Source organism: Python bivittatus, unplaced genomic scaffold (assembly GCF_059951505.1).
Source record: "Python bivittatus isolate LINGU-HERP-01145 unplaced genomic scaffold, Pbiv_v1 ctg000480_np1212, whole genome shotgun sequence".
Lineage (NCBI taxonomy): Eukaryota > Metazoa > Chordata > Lepidosauria > Squamata > Pythonidae > Python > Python bivittatus.
Window position 1 is genome coordinate 99,213,771 of NW_028277075.1, and position 18,427 is coordinate 99,232,197.

At 40.0% G+C, this 18,427-nt stretch overlaps 1 long non-coding RNA gene across 1 annotated transcript; it reads right to left on the reverse strand.

The window, feature by feature from the left end:
* Positions 1–390: 390 nt before the first annotated feature.
* Positions 391–10,543, reverse strand: LOC148215088 (uncharacterized). Its single transcript, XR_015796918.1, has 3 exons — positions 10,406–10,543; positions 9,716–9,859; positions 391–4,917 (listed from the first exon to the last, which is right to left on the reverse strand). It is a non-coding gene; the product is annotated as an uncharacterized LOC148215088 (long non-coding RNA).
* Between the last annotated feature and the right edge of the window lie 7,884 nt (positions 10,544–18,427).

Genomic DNA, 18,427 nt, shown 5'->3' on the forward strand with positions numbered 1-18,427 from the left:
TTCTTGAAATCTGAATTGCTGTACTCTAGATTTGGACCCAAATCTCAACACAAATTTTTAAAACTGCTTGGCATCCCCCCAAAATACAGTATTTGGGAGTCATTGTAAAAAAAATGATCTCAGCTTGGTAAGTTGAATTTTGTCCCAGTAATACAATTTATTAAAATGAAAATTCAGAAATGAGACAACATAAAGCTATCATGGCTTGGACAAACTGCTGCCTCTAAGATTTATACCCTAAATTATTACTTCACTTTCAAGTTTTATCAATTTGTTTATCTTCATCAACCCTTTGAAGATGGCAATAAAATATTATTTACCTTTACATTCACTGGGAAAGTATGAAGACTTTGTAATAAATAATTATATTTAAAAATATCTCAGGATGAGTTCAAAATACCAAATCTACCTTTTTATTATGAGGCTTTCCACTTACAAAATGTTGCATGGATATTAGCAAAAATATCAAATTTTTAATTTTGAAATGGAAGCCCCAAAAGAAGACCTCTAGGATATTGAAAACATCTTGCACTCCATAAAAATATTTAAAGATAATCACAATTCTTTTTGGAGTGCTCCTTTTACAATCTGGGCAAATGGTTAAAGATTTTAATTCCCTACTGTTCTTCTCATATTTCTATTTTTGACCATCCTAAATTTCCTATACACACTTCCACAAGAAGAACCCCCTCATACAACAACAGCTTTAACTCTCGCCTGTTTTCAAATGGAAATCCGATATTCAGGTAGGAAAGAGCTTCGAGAAATAAATAATGAATTTCCCCATGCTTCTTGTACTGTATGTTCTTTCCTTCATAATGCAGACTTATTCATGGCTCTAAATATAACTTTTGTTTCATTTGTTATGCGTGAGCTGCCAATTAAAATGAAAAGCCCACAAAGGTTCAGCTGCTCGCTGAATGTAAACACCGAACATTCAGGAAAAGCAGCAGGGCTCCTGTGCTACATATCGCCTGCCAGGATGACAATGCCAGAACTGGTGGGAATAATAATAATAATAATAATAATAATAATAATAATAATAATAATAATAGGACTTCAGAAGGTGCTCATAATTACAGGTGTTAGAATTCAGTACCATTTGTGTGGATTTTCTTAATAATAGCTGGTAGGGAGACTTTAGTAATATTGCACCTCATGTCAGTTTTCTAGGTATTATTTTTTACCTAGGACCAATCATCAATGCAAATGACAGCTTCTTGTAGTTTCTGATCTACTGATCATCAATAGGGGAAGCATCACAAAAGGGAAAGGCAGAGAAGTACAGTGACAGGAGAACAGGCACAAATACAATTGCAAGTAAGCTGTGTTACAATTTCCTGAAGTCAAAGACGTAGGGGCTACCAACTAGATGTTCTGAGAAAGAGACATGATGGAAATCATGGTGGAGAAGTTATAGCCCTCTAGTGTTTCAGAACCTCAATTCCCACCATCATATTCTATTGGCCAGGCCAAGTGAGGCTTCTGGGAATGGTAGTTCAGCAACATCTAAAGGCCCACACATTCTCCACCCCTCCCACATCTCAGAAAGGCAGGGGCTCAATCCTCTTAAGCATTTTCTGAGAATTCTCTCTCTTTTTTGTGTGTGATAATTTTATTAAAGCTTACAAATACGAACATAAAAGACTAATACAAACTAAGAGAAGTATAAAAAGTGAAGAAAAGAAAAAGCGCAAAGAGAGAGAAAAAAGAAAAAAAGAAAAAAAGAAGAAAAGGAGAAATATAAAAAATGACTCCCCCCTCCCTCCAGACAAGTATAAACCATTTCAGTAACTTAACACCTTCTCTAGTATTTCAATAATAAAAAAGATCTCTTCTTCCCATATTTCATCACTTATCAATAAACAAATTATAAAAACTCATCATTCAGCCCTATTCAGCAAAATTCCATTAAGAGCTACCAGAAATAATAACATATATATTTAACCTTATTCAAATAAATCCATTTTGTATTCCAACTTGTCACTTTCTCTGAGGAATAAAGCAAAACAAATCTCTCCACATTTATAAATAAATCTTTAAAGCCTCGTCATTCAGTACTGGTCAAGAAGAAATTCCATTAATAGCTACCAGAAACCACAACATATATATTTTAACCCTGATCAAATAAATTCCCTTTATAGTCCTTCCATTTACTTTTAAAAAGCTTGGTCTTTAATCCCATCAAATAATATCCCATAAATTGCTTTCTTATCATTTTCTCTTTGTCTCCTCTGAGGAACAGCTTCAGTAGTTTAGCATGTCCCTTTTGTAAATCCAAGGTAAAAAGGCTATCCAAGTCATTCTTCTTTGTATTTGTATTTGTATGTCCCCTTTAGTTATTAAAACATCAGCCAGTTTCATTTGTAAATCCTTGTGGCATCTTTTGTCTTGTTATACTTATAATCTGTCATTTTTAGATCTGTTTTCAAATCCACTTCATCTTTTTCCATATCTCTCTTGAAGTTTGGCATTTTTTAAAAAATCCATTTTCAAATCACATTCATGTCAGCCTCAGTCTCTATTTTGGCCAGTAGAATCTGTTCCTCTTCTGCAGCCTCTGTTAAATCCATTTTTATAGTGGCAGGCAATCTTGAAACTAATTTCTGAGTACATTGTTTCCAGGCAGCCTTAATTTCTTCTATAGTCAGATAATATTGCTCCATCATATTAATAGGTCTCTTCTCCTTTAATTATAATCCTTAGTTCTCTTTGGTTCCCTCTAGTCAACCTTCAAATCCCTCTTATCATAAGTTTATTTTCCCATCAACTAAACTTTTCCATGGAAGGATTTTTTACAGTTAATTTCAAAATCTTCATAGATACTTTTATAAAATTTTAAACAACCCACAGGAAATATTCTTTCAAGTCCATCTGGCCCCTTAACTTTCCAGAATCAACATTCTAGTCCCTCTTTTGCTGTTTTCCAAAAATTAAAATTTTTCTTTTTAATCCTTAAACTTACCTGAAACTTCTTTCATCTAGGATAGAAGGAAGCTCTCCCAGCATAATGAAACTTGCTCTTCAGAAGGTTCTTAACATCCAAAAGATCATTAACAAGCAATTTCCTAAGGTAGTTAAGAGAGGAAGTGGGTGAACCCGGTGCCTTTAGACACTGGTGTCTAAAGGCACCGAACCCAGCTTAGGCAGGATGGGTTTCCCTGGCTCCCAGAGCTCTTAAACCTGCCAGAGATTGCTATTCTGCAGTCTCTTCATGGGTGAGCCTCTATATGGAGCAAACTTGTGGATGATCCTAGTCCTCTCCTTGATCTGGAGAGGGGTTCTGAGGAGTTGATCCATTCACCAGCTCCTCTTTCTGCTGTGGCCATTGGCTCTGCTCTTGCAAAGCCATCTTAAGTCCTCTATTGCTTCCCTGGAAGTCCAGCATTTTCTGAGAATTCTCAACAAAAAAGGACATTTTTTTTCCTTTGGATCTAAATCCCAGGTCTATTTTGAATGCTTTTCTGCCAGCCCATCAGAAGTTCTGCAATTGTTTTTCTCTTCCCCTCTTTTCTCAAATTTTTCTTTCACTGGAGGGGAAGAGAAACCAAAGGCAGGGGAATGTAAAAAAACAAGGTGAGATCAGCTTCACAAGCAGAATTAAGTTTCAGAGGCTTGCCTTCTTTGGATTGCCTTTGCTGAGTTCATTTCTGCATGTCTAGTCATTTCTCATTCTGCATTTTCAACCCCCCCCCCTTTTTTGGTGGGGGGGGATGGAGTGGGGAAAAGAAGCAGTCCCCATTTAATAGGAAATCCTTTTCAGAAATATCTTAACAAATTACTAAACAGACATAAAAGAAGAATAAAATTGCTTTTGCTGACCCCCAATATTGATTACCCACCCACCAGCTCATGCCCAGGAGTTCAGCAGAAGGTTTAAATGAAGCATCTGCATGCACAGAACTTTACATGCATTGCCTCATCCATACAACTAGAAATCCATATGCTATGAATATTGTGTGTGTGTGTGTGTGTGTGTGTGTGTGTGTGCTGGGGAGGGGGGTGCAGAATTGAAGTTAGCTGTGTAGAGTGGAGTCACCCTCTACTGGGAGATAATTTTCCACAACCTGAAAAAAGTCTGTCTATTTAGAATATTCTACCCCTTCAGCACTAAGCAGCATTGCACAGTTTAGCCAAAATGACTGTCGACCTAGTGAAACATCTTGAGCTATTCTTTGGTTTTGCTGATCCAACAACTGCACTGTTCCTTTGTTTCTGTTCCTGCAAGGCGCCTGTGGGCTTTGTCAATGACTAGGAACAGACTGGGGACGAATTGCCTTTGTATTCCCAAAACTGCGGGAATTACCTTTTTTTTTTTTCCCCACTTGCTTTTTCCCAGCAAGCTTTGGGAGAACACATATCACAACTCAGTGCTGCTTTGCATCCCTTAAAACCCAGCTTGTGTGTCGGAGGACTCCTCATCATCCATGTGACTTTCGTAGGTGCAGCTTTAGAATCAACCATTTTCCCCCTCCATTCCCTTTCCCCCTTCTACTCAACTGAGCTGATAGACATTCTGGAAGCCAAAAAATGTGTAGTACCTTGGTGTCACTTTGAGTGCAGCTATTGGCCCACCATGAATACCCAGAGCTATGGTTGCTTTTTTTGCCTGTGCAATCTGGTCTCCTAGTTCTTCTATGGAAGACCACGCCGTACCTGCTTACAACCATACAGGTGTAATCTCCCATGCAGTTCCCCATCAAACAACAGAGGCCGGGGCTGGTGGAGAAGCTAGTCGGGATCTTAGTAGTGTGACCTAGCACAGGCCCTACTCCTTTGCCCATTTCTCTGAAGAAGACAACCTCATGGCCATCTGGTAGCCAGACTGAGGGAGCAGCTGGAAAGTGCCACGGTCCTGGTGCATAAGCTCTCTTCCTGGTGTTTTCTTCTCTGGTGTTTGAACAACGAAAGAGATACCTGTAAAAATAGATTTGTTTTAGTTTTCTTCATTAAGAATGGATTTTTCTATTTAAAATTATATTCTTATGCCACCAGTAGAAATGCAACTATGTAAAAAACAAAACAAGGAAGCTATAAGGAATCCAGGGACACTTTCGCATTGTCATTTAGGTATAATAGTGAAGGGATGTGCATAGATCAGGGGTGAAAGCAAGACTCCAGGTTTGGGCAATTGCTGACACAGAGTTGGGGGCTTATTTTGCCTACGCAAATGTAATTATTTACTCATGATTGATCATGTTCTTTTTTCTATATAATCCTTTGCAAATCAGTATTTGAAGCTCTCAGTATTGTTAGCAGGGAGCTCAGTGATCACTGTTTTAAGGTATTTTAATAAAGAAACTTTGTTTCAGATCTCTATTGCTTTGGTTCATATTATAGTCAATCATTTGTTTTCCCATGAGACTTCATCTCCAGGAAAGCTTCTCAGCTTGAGAGGTAATCTTCTCAGCGCGAAAGGTAACATGGTAGGAAATAGCATGATGCAAAAGGCGACCACCGCATCTCAAATTTCCTGTAAATGAAATTGACGTTCTCCACCCATAGTGAGTCCTCATCAGTAGTACTGCTGGATTACAGATTGAAAATTCTGGGAGTGAAGATTACTGAGGAAACTGTAACTGGGGAGGAAAGAAGACCTCAGGATTGAAACTGTAGACTTCCATGATTATTTCTGCTGTGATCTAGCTATCAGAAGAATAATGAAGCAAGCACCATGCTGAACAACACCCATATGTACCATTAGCCAGATGGCATGTGTCTTCATATAAAGCATCTTTGGGGAATGGGACAGCTATTTTCTTTCCAGTGGTGTGACACCATGTCTTTATTTCACAAACATGGTCCTACTATTTAATCAGTTTTATTTAACCCATTTTTAAATTATAACAGGTATGGGTAATTGTAATGTCATTGTGGATGTTTCTATTTCCATTTATTCACAATGTAAATATCTTTAGGCAGCATACAAGTAAGGAGGATAAAAATTATTAAAATGCATTCATTAATATAAAGTTAAAAACAGTTGATCTAGAACAGGTTGATTAAAATGGTGGGAGGAAAGAAGAGGAAAAGCATGGTACTTCTATAGGGAAAGGTTGGCTGAAAAGATGGATTTCAGTAGGTACCCAAAACACATAAGAATAGTTGCCCCTCAAATGTCTTGGTGAAGGTTCTAGACAGTGAAAATCTCTACCACAAGGTCCACAGGGAGACAGGAAGGGCAAGGTTGAGGTTGAGGACTAGGAGGTACTAGGAGGAACAAAAGGACTCATTTTTCCATGTAATCTGTACTGCAAAGTACCCCTCTTGGTGATATTTACACTAGAAAAGGACTATGAACATTTTAACACTACAGTTTCCAGTCCCCCAATCTCTCAAAAACATTGTCAAGGTGACCTTCCTTCATCTTCATTCACAAAATGTTGACAGAATGGAGCCAGGGGTGGGGAAGGAGGAGAGCTCCTACCATTGGGGAAATGAACCACTTAGAAGCTCTGCGAAATTTGTATTCCTTCCTATTCAAGGAAAAAGGAACACTTTGCTACAATGTTATCTGAATCCTAGCAAGACCAACGAGAGATTGGATCAGCTCCTGGACACAAGGAAGCTCATGAGAATGGGCAACCATAGAGCTGATTTAGAACAATGCACAAGAAAGCAACTCTGTTTCATAGGTTTACAGATGAATGTGTTGCCTTTCCCAGAGCTGTACAAAAATGGGTAGGATTGTGGGTGAACAGAAGGTTGAGATAGGCCTAGCCACTGTTTCTATAGTACAGCCAGTCCTCTCATGATTCCTGGACAGGGAACAATAGAAGCAGGTGACAATGGTGATAGGTACCGTGTGGTAAAGGAAGCTTAGATAGTTTAATGTGAAGCAGGAATTGTCAGAGCATCAGGAAGCTGAGTAATTCAGAGATGCCTCTGAAAGCATGTGATCAATGAGGGCACCAGTACAGTAAGTAATCAGTCTCACACCTAGAAAATATGATAGTTAAAAGCTACTCTGCTCCAGTCTCCACACGCACCATACATCTCCATTTCTCAAACCATACAAAGTCAGGGTACTTTGGTTTAAACCTTCGGTGCCATGGTTTCTTCTGTTGGCTGCAGCGAGTTGATTTATTGCTATGGGATGATTGACTAGTGATTTATTTATTCTTGTAATGTCATTATGGATGTTTTTATTTCCATTTATTCACAGAGATATTTCCTTGTTTGCATGTTTATTATGGTTGATTTATTATTTATACTGTGTTCTATGGACATTTTAATTAATTTGTTCCTATGGATGTTTTAGAGTTTAGAGAGGTATAGTGGTGAAGGCATCAGGCTAGAAACTGGGACACGGTGAGTTCTAGTCCCATCTGAGGCAAGAAGCCAGCTGGGTGACCTTGGGCCAGTCACTGTCCCTCAGCCCTAGGAAGAGGGCAATGGCAAATATTTCCGAAAAACCTTGTCAAGAAAACTGCAGGGACTAGCCAAGGTAGTCGTCAGGAGTCAAAAAACTGACTTGAAGGTGGCTCATATTTATCCCCCTTCTAAGCCATATTTTGATATTATTCATCCTTGTCAACCATAGATGTCTGAGGAAGTCATGGAAAAAAGCATCCTCTGGGTCTCTCGGGTGATGAAGGTGACCTTCTACAACAGGCAACCTTTTTATATCCACAGACATTCTCCATCCAGTTTAGAACTCAGGAAATTCAGGCCTCTACGTTCTGGAGGGAACTCTGTGTCTTGAAAAACCTTTGTAGCCTCCATTGCAGAAGTGATCTGTGCTCATTCATAGGGTATAAAAATTAAAGCAATCTCAGGAGCACAACTAGATATGCAGACCAGTTCTCCTGCTGTCTCTCTATTGTTGCTTGGGATGAAGGATGCTCAAAGGAAACACCACAATTCCAGTAATTATAATCATGTCATGTCTACCAAATATGTTAGATGGTGTTGTGATAAATTCTGTCTCCTCTGATAGAAGGAGAAGAATTAAACTTCTAAAAGAATGATGCAAGGCAAAAGCCTGGAAGGCTTTGATGTAGAAGTTTATAAATGCATTGTTCACTTTAGATATCCTGGTCTTTACTGTATCTTCTTTTCTGGTGTCAGATTAAGACAGTTTGATATACCCAAGCATTTTAATGGATTGTATTTTAAGCATTTAAATATTTAAGTTCCTGAAAGAAATGTGTGTTCCAGAATGCTTGAATTCATTTAATAAAATCATCAGCCAAGAAGTTATTTGTCAGAAGAACTTATGAAGACCCGTGAAGGAGTCACGACTGAAAAAGATGGGCAACAAGACTGCATTCTATCACCACTTCTATTCAGTTTCTATTCAGTTCTGAGGAACTTTAATTTAGATGATTCAGAATCGTATCAACTTTGGTGGCAGAAACATGAACAATCTAAGCTATGCAGATGACACTACACTATGGGCAGAAAATGAAGAGGACATAAAACAACTTATCCTAAATGTCAAGACTCAAAGTGAAAAGGCGAGATTGCTTGTAAACATGAAGAAGACTAAAGTAATGGCAACCGCTGAAAATCTGGACATCAAGATAAAAGTTGGCAATGAGGACATTGAATCAGTCCAGGACTTTATTTTCATCAGTTTCCAAACTGACTGAACAGGAGACACTGGACTTAACATTAAATGCAGAATATTACCCAAGCACACTGCAATGACTAGCATGGAGAAGATCTGGAAAAGCAAGGAACTTGGTCTTAATATCAAATGCAGAATAGGAAATGCTATTGTTTTTCCTACAGTTACCTCCAGTTATGAAAGCTGGATAATAATTTTAAAAAAAACAGAAGAAAACTAGATACCTATGAATTATGGTTTGGAAATGGCTACTGCACATACTTTGGACAACCAAAATATTGAACAATGATATTTTAGACTGCATCAACTCAGAAATATCACTAGAAGCTAAGATTATACCAAGCTAAGGCTGTCTTATTTTGGTGATGGCATGGGATCCAATTCCTTAGAAAAATCAGTTATGCTAGGAATGGTTGGAGGTGCTAAAAACCAAGGCCAGCAAAGCACATGCTGGATATATACTTTCACACAAGATATTGGTTTAAACCTAGAAACCTTAAATGAAGGTATAAAACATGAGAAAAAAATGGAGAGAGTTCAGCTATAAAGTCTCTGAAAGTCAGATCCAACTGAACAGATGACGAGAGAGAGATTTTATGCACCAGGCATTTTCACATTGTTGATTTAATTGATACTTTAACTATGATGTTGATGAATGTGAATTGTTTTAGGGCGTATTTCATTCTTGCAGCTTTTAATCTGCATTTTAAATCACCGTGTTTGCAAATTATATAAGGTCACCTTCCTTACTCCAGAAGGTAAGACGGATTTTCATCTTTAGTATCAGTAAAGTGAATTGCCTCGAGAACCATAACAGAATTTGTAGGAAATGAATGCTCTGTACAAGACTTCTCTTCTGGCTTCCTGCCACGAATTGAAATTTGTAGAGCCCCTTGCTTTTTAAGTAGATACACCAAAAAGAAAATGTAAAAAATTCATCTGACAGCTGTTGCATTCTAATAGGCCATTAGACAGGGCAGAGTTAGAGTGCAGAAGGAAAAAAACTCCTGTCAAAGGGATGTCTTCTCTCTTTCCTGCTATTTAAGATCAAATAATTAGATGTAGGAAGTTTCACCTGAATGGGGTGAAAAAGGAAAGAGAAGCAGGTAAATTAGCGCTATTCAAATGTTCAAATGCTGATACCTGATATACATTTAACTGGATTCCAGAAATGGATTCCCATTTACAAATTCTGCTGGTAGAAGTCTTCTCTTCTATTGGTAAAAGTCAGCTTGAAATCTTCTGTCCTTGGATCTTGCAGGTTCAGATTCTTAGTTTCAACATTTCCTGGGATTCAAGCAGCAGGTGAACTGTAATTATGAATTACTTATAAACTATGAACTATATTTTCGGTTACTTCCCCTTCCTCTTTCTGTTATTCCCAGAGCATCTTTCCATAGCCCAGACCCTTTCGGCTCACTTTCCTTTGATTGCCTTGGCCACTAGGTTGGCCTCAGTTGCCTTTTGGCACTCCTGGGCTGATCCTGCTGGGCATTTCTTGGCCTTTCTCTGTTACTGCTCCTACTTCCCCGGGCTGGGGCTGGAATTACTTTCCTGAGTTGATCTCTCTGTTGGTCATTTGGGAGGGGGCAATTTGCTTCTGGGCCAGTTCTGCCCCTTCTGCTGGCCTGCCTGAGCTGGCTTCCTTCCAGCGCCTGCTGCTCGTTGGAGGTGGGTGCTACTCCTCTTGGCTCTTCAACCCTTCGCCATCCAGCCACTGCTCTTTCCAGGCCTTCCTCTTTCCTGGCTTCTACACTGCTCTTCTACAGCCTCTCCAGGCCGTTCTGATCCTCTCCTTCCACCCACTCACATCTCCTCCCCTTTCTCACTCACCACACCACATACTCCACACCATCCTTTCCGTCAGCAGCAAGGTCACCCTCCAGAGCAGGGAGAGGCATTTTAAAGAGGGGGAAGCGAACAACCCTGGCCTGCATTTTCTGTTTTGTTTCTTCCTTCCACAGGCTTTCCTTCTTCCACAGGACTTAGCATTGGAATCAGAAACTCATTTATTTTTAGTATATTTATTATTAGATTTGGAGACTGTCCCACTCCCAAAAGATTCTGGGCAGCTTACAATACACACACACACACACACACACACACAAAGCCCAGACAATAAACAGACATGAGCATCCAGAAGAGTAAAACAACTAAACCCACTCAAAACCAACAACAAAACAAAGGCTTGGCATTTACCCTAACCCAGGGAAGTAGAGTCATGTTTTTAGCCATTTCCAGGACAGCTGTGGGCCGAGAGCCATACGAATCTCTAGGGGAATGCTGTTCCAGAGGAACTACAGAAATGCAGTGGTAACCAAAGTAGTGCCTGCAAAACCTTTGTCACATGGTTATAGTGGCTCTCACCCACTACTAGGGAGGCCACGGCATTCTGTACCAATGGCAATTTTCAGAAGTCTTCAAAGGCAGAACCTTGTAATTCAAGCATGAGGTCATTGAGGGCATGGGTTACTGTCACCAACTTTCTAGTCCAAAGATGGCCACAGCTGGCACACTATGGCTGGTTCCCCACCCTGGCCACTCTTTTATTGGTGCCAGGGTGGGGAACTGTTGGTGGATTCTGTCCTCTGATCCAGCAGTAGGGATGAGTTCAGGAGAACCCCCAAATTCTAGACCTGTTTCTTCAGTAGGAATACAGCCCCGTCCTGATGTAACATAGGAAGTGACAGCAGACCAGCAGATTTTGCTTGTTTTTTTCCATCCAGGCCTCTTCAGCCTCCAAGCAGCAGGTAACGCTCTCCACTGGAGAGACTGGCCCAGGCTGGAGATGTACAGCTTGGTGTCATCCATGGACTGATGGTGTCTCACCTTGAAGTGCCAGATAACCTCCCACAGTAGTTTCATATAGATATTGAAAGCAGAGGGGGTAGAACTGAGTTCTATGGCACCAATAAAAGAGTGGCCAGGCTGGGGAACTGTTTCTTTTCCACCGCTACTGACTAGAACTACCTGCTCAGGAAGTAGTAGAACCATTGTAAAATGATGTCATCTACACCCAACCCTTGCAATAGACTATCATGGTGGATGGTATCAAACACCGTTAAGAAGTCTGAAAGGACTGGAGGTTTCTCCTAGGTTGTCTACTGGAGGAACCAGTGTAGTTTCTATCCTATGCCTGAACCCTGCCTGAAAGGGATCGGGATCATCCAGCACATCTAAGATACCCCATTATCTTCTCAAAAAAGAGAAAGTTGGAGACTGGGCAGAAGTTGTCTGTAAAGATCTAGAGATGGGTCATACAGAGGGGTGCTTTCAAGGCAGACAGCACTACATTGCCTTCTGATTCCAATCACGCTGGCACCCCCTGGCTGGCAGAACAAGGCACCTGGGTCATGGATCCAACCCACAGGTGGCAGAGCTCACAGAGAAGACTATCCAGTTCCTCAAAGTCCACAAGCTGAAATGAATCCCAGATGATGCTGCAAGACTCATGGCAGTTTACAGTAACAAGCCACAATTAAAATGCTCCCAGTATATAATCAATAATGGAAATGTTCAAGGTCAAAATTAATAACATAAAAACAGACTCAGCAATTATTCATCGATAACAATTTAATCAATGGAAACAATGTGCCTTTTCAGGACAATAAGTCAAAGTACTAGAGATCTTTATTAACAAAGATGTAAATAAATATGCACGTATCTTCTTATTTCTTACTTGCCACTTTTCAAACATTTATTGTTCCCCATCAGGTAAAAAAAGAGAGATAAATCATATTGTTAGAGTCAGAGGAAAATTCTGCACAGCAGCCCCAGCTGCTTGTCTCCCATGCTGCTCTGGGCTGTTTCTTAAGCCAACTTTCGAAATTGCAGTCCAGATTGCAGTGGGTTGGCACAGGGCCACGGTGGTGCTCAGTTCAGACTACGGCCACTGCAAGATCTGGTTGGTTCTTCCCTTATTTCTTCCCCTTTCCCAACTGTGCAAAGAAGTCAAAGCTCAGTGGCTGGCTCCAGTACGGACCAGCGACTGCCTTTTCCTTTTAGAGATTGTTTCTTCCTCCTTATTCCCCATACATTTCCTTTGCTTTTCCAGATGTTTCCCATGTGGCTACCAGATGTGACATGTTCTTCAAACTAAACATGAAGCCAATATTTTATGGGGAACATTCTCTCTCTGGACTTAGAAAGAACATTAAAGTGTTGTTTTTTATTTTTATTTTGGATAAACTGCTGGGACAAACTAGCTATGATGTTAGTCGACAGTGCCATTGCTTGACATTATCTGCTCTTTCTTTAAAACATTTTAAAAAACAACAACTAAGAACATGTATGGCTGCAGAGGTTTGATCCATTACATAGAGCCTACACTGCTATATTCTCTTAGAGCAAATATGAAAGTGCATGAAGCTCAGAGTTCAGTACCATGACCCTGGGATGGAGACAGATAACAGAAACCAGACAACTGTCCTCTCATCTAAGTGTGAATGGAATAGCGAGAAAGGATGTGAATACAATCAACAGTGTTGTTTCTTATACATCCTGATATTATCTAGAAGGCTCAGATTCTATTAGTGTGGAAAGTAACATGGAGCTCATCCTTGCAGCTTATCTGTCTAAAGCATTCTGGTATAAGGGTTATATTTTGCTTATTATATTCCTCTTATCTATTCTCTTATAGGGTGACAAACCAAACCTATATAATCTGTAGAGCTGGTTCATTTAAGGCTCTCTCTCCAGCTGTTGGCTAGTGAGGAGCCCGGTGACCACTATAGCACATTCCAATAAAAGTATATTTTGTTGCATCTATCTCCAAACGCTTTGGTTTCTTTTTTTAAAGTGAGTGTTTTTCTTACCACAGCCTGGCAAAGATGGCAGGACCAGAAGGTCAGGAGAGGAGGGGTAATCTACCATGTGTGGTGTGCCCCTGCCATTTTTGTGGGAGCACAGTCTCTGCCTGTGCGCTCCTTCCTCTATGATCCAGGATCCTCGGTCTTCAGCACTTTTCTCTGGGTTGAGTCTTGCTCCATTTCTGAGTGTCTTAATCCAGCCTCTCCTCAAACTAATAATCCTTCAGCTATCCAGCACATCTCAGGATCACTAATTACCATTGCTTTTTACTAAACCATCAGTCTTCAGCCAACTCTGACTAGTTCCATCGTAGGTTACCAGCCATCATCTCCTCCATCAAGGTTCTCCTTCTCCTTTCCAGAGTTGTCCCTGAATTTTTTAGACTCTGTCTTCCTTTGCCCACTCAGCCCTCCCCTCTTCTCCTATAAGAAAATCTTCTGTGGGAAAATAAGCTAACTTCTATTCTCAGTTTTTATTTATCAGCTCACAAGAACAAAGTTTTTGTTGGGTGACAGGGCTGCTTTCGTTTCAAATGCCCAGAGAGACATGGCCTTCTAGGGGCTGTCAGAGGCATCATGCTTCACACAGGACACCTCTATAAAAATATATTTGGGTCTTGAACATTATCCACATTCTATATGGATTATCCACAGCCTATATCTCCACTTTTCATATTATTAAATAAACGGCATGAATTTTATCTTTAGAATGTCACAGGTGATTATGCCCTATGAAATTTACTCACACTAAAACAATATTCCATTTTTTGGAAAGTGCAAGCAAATAATGTTTCTCCCAGATGAATTAACAGATGGAATTTGTTGGGTTTTTCATTTACTTAGTTTTCTCTGCTGAATTAAAAAAAGGCCATTTTAGTACTGCAAGTGGACATACCTTGGAAGGATTGACTTCAAAGTTTTTGCCATGTGCTGAGTTCCTTCATGTCCAATCTGTGGCTGAAGTATAGCAGATACAGCGGAAGCAATCTCTAACTGACATCAGTGCTAATCTCAGACCAAGTTCCTCATATTTATTTTATAGCACAGCAATGCAAACTTTCATAAAGATCATGTTTGATGAGGCTCTTCCTCACAGGCATAATACTTTACTATAAAAAGAATTGGAAATTGATGAGATCTTGCAGAACATGCTAGCAAGAAGCAAAAATGAGGATCCATGTTTAATCTGGAAGATTGGTAATTAATAAAAGAAAAAGGGCATACATCATTTTGCAAAAAAATATATGCAAGGAATGCTAGTCCTGTTGGGCAACAATATCTGGTTCTACAGTTCATTTTTTATTCTAATAATACAAATCAATATAATGCACAGCAAAATACAAAGTACAGGTAGTCCTTGGGTTATGATGGCAATTGGTATTTGCTAAGTGATGCGGTTGTAAAGTGTGACAACACATGACTGCATCATTTAGCAATGCCAATCCTGGCAGTCCTGGCTGCCGTTGTAACCCCAACACACATGGGTCATCAAGCAGGAAGAGGTGGGAGTCCCAGGTAAGGACCATGAGGATACCATGGGGGGGTGGGAGGCCCTAGGAGGGCTAGTGCAGGCCACGCATGAGTCAGGGGAGGTGAGGGGAGGGCTGGCACAGGCCGTGCACAAGTTGGGGAAGGCCAGGGGAGGGTCATCACAGGCCATGTGTGGGCGAGGAGGATGCTGCAAGCAGGAGAAAAAGTGGGAGTGACTTACCAGAGTGATCAGAGTGACCAATGATCTTTTTTGATGGCTTCCCAATGACTTGGCTTGTGGGAAGCTAGCAAGGAAGGTTGCAAATGGTGATCACGTGACAGTGGCTCCCTGTGACATTGTAATCACAAGCTGGGTACCTGAGGCCCAGATTGTGATCATATGACTGTGTGGGTGCTACGATAGCCAGAACATTGAGGACCGGTCATACGTTCATTTTTTCAGCATTGCTGTAACTTTGAACAGTCGCTGAATGAATGGACGTAAGCCGAAGACTGCCTGTATATTGTCATTTGTAAACATAGATATAGATGGGGAATGGGCAAGAGGAAGCCAATGAGAAACTATGTGTCAGGAAATAATGATGCAAAAACTCTGGTTTACATACCTGTGTCCGGATACAATATGTAAGGGCAGTTTGCACCGTGCCTGTGTCATTGTTTGGGAACTATCTCAGTTGGCTATGGATGCCTGTGTTTGCAACGAAGAATCAATATGTACAGTAAGGTAAAGTGCATAGAAAACTCCCCATCCTACAAGAACGTTCCCATTCTCTTCTGTGACAGACAAAAACTGCATAGATGTAAAATGAAAGCATGCTTCTGCAGAAAAAAAAGTGTGTGTGAGGGGGGGAAGAAGCCTGATAATCCATATATCAATCAGAATGTACACAGACCTAAAAATTCTAAGGTACAAGATGCCTTGAACTGAAGATTTCTAGAGTGGGATCAGTATCTTATCAATGTCCTGCTGCACCAGAGCAGTTGAAATCAAATAGTTTGCTTGCCTGATCTCTGTTACTCTGTGCTGCCATTGCCTTAAATGATGGGAGGGTATACGTGCCCGATGGGATCAGGTGACCTAGAGAACAAATAGGGCCTCTGGACCTCTAGAAGTCTGAGCAGCTAATCATTTCTCAGTGCAGCTTAAACTTCTAAAGCTTTCACAAAGTTTTGCCTGAAGCCCAGTTGCTGGACTGCCTCTAGGCCAACTCAGTGCCAACCTGACAGAGGCATTAAATAAAGAGTGCCTCATAATACTGGAGTTTTTAGATTCTTCTGAACATTCTGTTGCTCGTAAAATAAAAGTGATATTCAGTATCTCAATTGCATGAAACTTAATGCTCATGGTATGCTGGGCTGTTTTCAGGAGCTTACCCAAGATCCCTTCAGATATGTCTAAAATGTGGTGTTTTAAACATAGTTTCACAGACTCTTTGTAGGCAGTCCATTGTCTCCAGGATACACCCATTTTCACGTTCACTTTAGGGACTCTAATTTCTATCCAAAATCCAAGAATTTTCCAGTGAATTACTTTCAATTAAAATGGTATAGTTACGATTATAGGACAAATACAGAAAATCCCTAGGGAAACTAACAATCATTCAGGAAAACACTGATTACATGCACAGATTTGTTTTATGATAAAGCAGACACACTTCTCAACGGGCAACTGCCTTAGAGTGACAAGAAGGGGGCAGGGAGAGAAAACTGTGATTTCAAGAGAAGTGGTAGCACTGAAATTCTCTAAACTGTCCCCTCTCCAGTGAGTGGGGCATCACACAAACACCACTCTTCTTGGACTCCACAAGGATCACTTTCTTATTTTTAACAATAAGCAACTTCATTAAGAAGAGAGGTAGAAAAGCCACTACTCAGAGTAGTAATGAACTCAGCCCCACTACCATCCATGGTCTTTACAAGCCATCCCTAATGCACTCTAAATTCATCCCACATTTTCCTCATTTTATCCTCAACTTCTGCAGCTTAACAATAGAGTTAGAAGGCTCTGTATTCAGAGATATCCACAAGTACCTTCAGCCATATTCATTCATCGAATCGCTAAACTTGCCAATCTCTTGGTCTGTTAGCAGACAGGCTTCTAGCCTCCTTCCACATGGCTTGAGATCTCAGCTTAGGACTAAAAGCGTTCCTGTGAATCAACACATGTTGATATTGATTAAAAACTGTTGTGGTGAAATACTTTTGGATTCAAGAGTAAAATGCTCTTCAGTTTAAGATGAGAAGGTTAGATCACTCCAGATTCCACTCATACTTCAAAAGCTATATAAACTATACAATATTTATTAATATTATGATGGATTTTGAAGTCATGGTTCCAAGATCCACAACTACATTAATCTTTCAAGTCAACTTTGTAGGCTAGGGAGGGATGTGTCCAGACAGGTATTCTGGAGCCTGAGACTTTGACCAATGGAAGTTCTGTATGAAAGTATGCCTCATGCATCTGTACAAGGCATGATGATTTCTCAAAATTCTGCAATCCATCCTTATGACAGATGAAAATAACACACAGGCAACCTAATAGGGAAGGGAGAAATATAAGACTCATTAATCAAATACCATAGGCTTAGTATATTTTGAATAAATCCAACACATTATTGCCGTAAAGTGGCCCCCAAAGACTCTTTAGTTCAAAGTTTAAATTTTCTTTTGAGTTCTGCCTTCTGCTTCCAGGGATATTCTCTGGCACCATGTGGTCGATATGCAAATATAACCTTTGATTCCCCAAGTTGTGGGATTCATGAGAGACAGATGTGATTTCTGACCTCTGTCATTTTTCTATAAGAATGTATCATTGGTCCCCAGTTCAGAATTGTGGCTACGCATATAAATGCAAGGCATAATTGTTTTTCATTAGAAGACATATAATAAGCACAGCAGCTAGAAGTCTTTAATATGTTCTGTAATGATACTTACCTGCTCTCACCCCCCACGTCCAAAACACCCTTTTTAATGCTTCATCTACAATGGAGCATCATGTGAGCAAGAAAAACATGCCTAGAAAGTAATTTCCATTCCACATTCTGGAACTACGTTTTCTCTCAGTGGATTCAGATGGCAAATAGCTATACATTCTGCCTCTGGCTAAAGCCCTCCACAATATTTCATGAAATGTTTGGATCAAGCAGCAATCACCTTGGATAATTAGATATAGTTTCCTCATTGTATTTTCCTGTTCTGGGGAAATAAAAATAAACGTCCACTTCAAAATGTTAAAAGCCTGCTGTGTATGCTATATTAGATCAGTATATTCTTCTTCTCTCAAATGCTGCCACTAATATAAATACATTTTTTTAAAATAGACATATATCTGCCTTCCTCCCCCCAAAGAGGAATACAATGTCCTTACAAAATAAGCATACGGAGGGAATGAGCCCACACAGTCAATTATCTTAAGCAATTAGGAAAACTACAGCAGAAGGGAAGCAATACAAGAAATTATTAAACTAGTAATGAGAAAGGGAGCAGCAATGAAGTGACAATATAAGGCAACCAAACCTCTTCTTAAGCTGTTTAAATAAACCACATCAAACCA